Raw genomic sequence first — 4,982 nt, 5'->3', positions numbered from 1 at the left:
TGCGCTTGGTAACCCTGTCCACTACTTAACGTTATCTAACCAATATATTCTTCTTCGTCCTTTACTTACTTTAACCTTAACTGTACCAGTAAATATTCCTCTTCTAATACGATGATAACATTTCTGCGCTAAATCCATTTTTAAAGGCTTCGATCTTCCTTCCTGTTGTCAAATTCCCTCAGAACCGCTTAGAAGCATAGATGATATGTAGCATCTCATAAATCTAACTCGGAGGTATGCCTACTTGTGAGAATTTTCTTAAGATTTATGATAGTGTTATGGGCGTTCTGTATGCGACGTTTTATCCAGTCCCACTCAGCCACTTTCCAAGGTACTAAAACTTGTATACTCTTTGTATTAAGGAGCCACTGAAAGGCTGATCTGTCGTAAAAGAGTCGGGCTACCGTGTGACAATCAAAAAATGCGTCTTTTCGCAGTAGTGAGACCTCCAACTGCCTACTGCGTCACGTAGTCAAAAATAAAATCCTACCAGTAATCTTTTTTTTAATGAAGACCACGGTATTTCGTTTGCTTGTGGCCGAAACACTAGTGTATTTTAACTTCAGATGTTCACCGAAAACACTGGACAAACGGGTAACAGTCTTCCATAAAGTGGTCTTCTCTGAAACGAGCAACTGGACAGACGCATTTCCTCCTCAAGTTCCACAATAGGCATTTTAATATATGCAAAAACAAAAACTATAGGATCCGGCGCCTGATAATTCTATACAGCTTGTGGATTACAAACGTGATACGGCAGGTGCATCCCTTTCTTAGTCACCACTGTTTCACGTACCCCAGACGACGCCAGCAAACCTTGTGCCCAGTTAGGAGTTTTAACAGGGAGGGAGGCTTAAAACTGTTTTTACACTAGATTCCTGTTGCCTTGTGCACCCGTCACACAGTCCTACCCCCGGACCCCCTGCTGACCCTCCCTTCAGCATTCAGCCACCCTTCCCTGAACTCCCTCCCCCGTCACCTCCCTCGCGCCATCAATTTTCGCGTTTCACCCTTTCCACCACACACAACTTCTCACCTTTGCCGACCTCCAGCGCGGGACAATGTAGTCCGCCGCGACAATGCAGCCATGCAGGAGTATTCTGCACCCGTACTAAGGCTCAATAGACGATCAAATAATTTGTCAGACTCTGTGTGTTTGTAATATTATTTGGTAGTGTGCTGCTCTCTTAGTTTGTGTTTGACGTGTTTAAGAGACATTCTGACTGACCGCCGATTTCACCAAGTTTGACCATTTACGCTTGCGGTTCTCATACAAAAACCAGTTGCTTGCCAGACTCGAAGGTGACAGACCATACGAATACTGGTGTTTCGCCGGGTATAGCGAGTGAAAAAGATTTTCTTTTGCAAATAGTGAGTTTTCACAAACGTGGAAACTAAGATCAGACCATTAATAAAGGACGAAAACTAAACAACACAGCCAGTTACCAAATATTACTAAAGCAGACATAACGAAAAAAAGTCGATATTCTACAAACGATGTACAAGCGAGTATGCAACAAAATGATATTGTCTTTTAACATATCATTTACTGCTTCGCGTATTTCCATAATAACGTCACTAATTATACGATGTGTAATGTAAGATAAAAGCTTGAGATCCCATAATCGTTTAGAAACTAGAATAGATTGAAACTTCCTGGCAGATTAAAACTGTGTGCCGGGCCGAGACTCGAACTCGGGACCTTTGCCTTTCGCGGGCAAGTGCTCTACCAACTGAGCTACCCAAGCACGACTCACGCCCCGTCCTCAGAGCTTTTCTTCTGCCAGTACCTCGTGTCCTACCTTGCAGGAGAGCTTTGTCTGGAAGGTAGAGGACGAGGTACTGGCGGAAGTAAAGCTGTGAGGAAGGGGCGTGAGTCTTGTTTGGGTAGCTCAGTTTGTAGAGCACTTGCCCGCGAAAGGCAAAGGTCCCGAGTTCGAGTCTCGGCCCGCCACACAGTTTTAATCTGCTAGGAAGTTTCATATCTGCGCACACTCCACTGCAGAGTAAAACTCTCATTCTACAATAGATTTTTCTGTAATTGTGTCTCCTTTTTCAGAATGAGTGCGAAGTAATTCCAACAAGTTATTAAAAGTTGATGTAACCATAGGGTTCTGAGTATATTGTTTCCTTTAGCAAATTGTCGTGGGTATATTTATCTCTCAAACAATTCTCTGGACCGACATTTTGTTTCTCTTTTCCTTCTTTATACACAGACTTAAAGTCAGTGCAAGAAATGGTTTTTTTGCATTGGTAGCCATTCCCACTACTGTTGTCAAAATACTGTGCGACAAAGCGTGGCAACTTCAACAGTGAGGTTTACTTTTAATTTGAGAGACTTCGTTGGTAGGTCTGCGCGCTTGTTTGACAAACCAGTGGATAGCAAACAGCAAAATTTGACAAACCAATTTGGTCATTTACGGGGGTCTTTAGGTAGCGGCGAAGACGGTCATCGTTTGAAAGGTTAGCAACGTTTGTTGTATGAATGTGTGCTATCTGTTCCTTCGAACATGTCCGAAAGAACGGACACCACGCGGAATCCGCAGCTGTGATACGTTGTACGAGTAAGTAAATTTACATATAACCTTTCTTGTTGCTTGTGTAACTAACGATCACTCAGCGTCAACTATACTGCGATGGATTACCTTTACTCTTCCCATTATTTGTTTCCATTAGCACCTTTTACACGAAGACATGATTGAACAACTTCGTTATTATCCACCGAAAAGTCGCTGCAATAGATGGTGCAGTCATAAAGGTTTAATTAACATCACGAAAGAATAAAGTTTTCGTAATTAATTATTTAGGGCTATTTGTTTGCTGGTAAATATCTAAACCAGAGTACCGCAGCACTCCGTCAGAGGAGCCAGAACAAAACGGCACATGCCACCAATAAAGAGGGCCTATTCGTTATGCAAGCAATTCCCTTCCGAAAGGAGCTAATTCCGCGACGTATATAATTTTTAAATCTAACTGTAATTGCGCCACGCTCGATCGCTTTCAGGAATTCTAATGTTTTTTAATACAGAGATGCTACTATCGCTTATTTGTAAGTCTGTGCGATGATCGAACATTGCTACGGTACTGTCCTGTTCCGTGACTACATTTTTAAAATGCACAATTTCTTCTTTTAGATTGCTACCTTCGGTTTCGACACCATTTGAGACTGGATGCCTTTTGAGGGTCCGTACTTACGAGCAGAACTTCTTATATTCTTTTGATAAACCAATCGCCAGGATTTGACTGCGAAAATTATTATAGACCTCAAGCAAGGCTCTTCTTAGATACACATAGATTGCTCTTAACTTCTCACTACCAACCCCCCCGCAAACTCTTTCGCAGCGGGAGTGCAGTAGCGTCTGTTTTCGCAACATTCTACGAATGGTACCGTTAAACGAAGGTAATTGCGGTCTTGGAACGTACTTATCCAGACCGCTCTTTGTAAACTCTTTCAACTTGAACCGCGATTTTTGCATACGTGCAACATCTGGAAGAAATGTTCTTGTTCGTCTTTTAAAGAAATAAACAGGTGCTCCCTAAGCTACAATCGAAATACAGAAAGTACACTGCTCTGCGAAACTAAATGATGAGATGTTGAAAGGTGGCTACACTGAGCCACAGCGCCAGAGATCGCGCTAGAGAGTATTGTTCCGCCGCCTCCACTGGCAGTGATTATTGAGAACTCGTAGTAGTCAGTGCTTGGGGAGAGCTCGTGGTAGTCAGTGCTTGTTAAGAACTCGTAGCAGAGAGTGTTTGTTGAGATGTGCTAGTAGGGAGTGCTTGCTGAGATGTGATACTGAAAAGTTCTTGTTGAGATGTGGTAATAGCGAGTCGGTGTGGAGATATATTGTAATGATTAGAGTGATTTTGGTCAATATATGAAGGTAACGAAACTTGATTTATTTTTCATTGTTTAATGTCGTAAGTAATGCTTCATTACAGGTTCAGTCAACAAAGCATCTGGCTTGTGTTCTTGGATTAGAGTGTAATTCTGGTTCTCTTGAGTAATTATGGTATTTTTATTTTCTTTAGTTAATTCAGTATAAATGATATTTAAAATTTCTTGCGTTATTGAAGAAGAACCGTGCCAGATGCGTACGTTGAATCACACTTCCACACACAGAACAGTTATACTTGTGCTTTGGTTTCGTAGGTTTTATGGTTGCTGGGGACTTAATTAATTAATTGTGTTAATGAAAATTTCCATTTCATTCTTTGTTGTTGTTCTATGCAGTCAGATTGCGTAATAATACTAGTCAGGGCTAACCGATTACGAGACTGCGTAAACGGACAGACAGCAACTAAAGCAAAAAAATTAAAATTATTTGCATTTCATAATAATTAAGCCCCCATGCAATGTATAAAGTAACATGACATACTAATTAGTGAATGAAAGGGCGGGAGCATATTGCCAAAGGTCTCCCAGACGTGCACAGAAAGCTGGACGTCACATGTGACGAGATCAGCGTGACTGTAGCGCCAAAAGGGTGTGGCCCCGCTACACGAGCCAGTTGAAGGAGCAGTTACGGTATACGGTATTCTCAGGTGGTGTTCCTCATCACAACACAGCCCGGAGGCAACGTCTGGATAACTCCACACGGCGAAGAATCTTCCGGAAACTAGTAGAAGGACGAACTGTGACGAGTGTAGCCCTGGAGTTTGGTATTGCTCACAGCATTGTTTCTCGTGCACGGGGGGCGTTCCGGACCACAGGCATTGCTTCAGGAAGGAGAGGTGTCAGTCGACCGCGATTAACTAAAGTAGCTACATTGTGCAACAGAGAAGAAGGGACATACGCCAGTTATAGAGTCCAGTGGCAACGACATTTAACGGGAATGCAAGACGAGCACTCTCACGCTTGACAGTGGCACGGCGACTTCTCTGGGGTGGTCTCTTTGCCCGACGACCAGCACGTTGTTCTGCTATCGATATCCGCACATCGCCATCACCGTTTGCTACGGTACCGAGAGCGTAGGGACTGG

General features: G+C 42.9%; 1 non-coding gene across 1 annotated transcript; it reads right to left on the bottom strand.

The window, feature by feature from the left end:
- Window positions 1-1,674: 1,674 nt before the first annotated feature.
- Trnas-cga (transfer RNA serine (anticodon CGA)) lies at window positions 1,675-1,749 on the bottom strand. The gene has a single exon. It is a non-coding gene; the product is annotated as a tRNA-Ser (tRNA).
- Window positions 1,750-4,982: the final 3,233 nt, after the last annotated feature.

The sequence above is a fragment of the Schistocerca nitens genome, chromosome 6, assembly GCF_023898315.1.
Source record: "Schistocerca nitens isolate TAMUIC-IGC-003100 chromosome 6, iqSchNite1.1, whole genome shotgun sequence".
Taxonomy (NCBI): domain Eukaryota; kingdom Metazoa; phylum Arthropoda; class Insecta; order Orthoptera; family Acrididae; genus Schistocerca; species Schistocerca nitens.
This window is presented reverse-complemented; position numbering and strand designations above follow the sequence as displayed.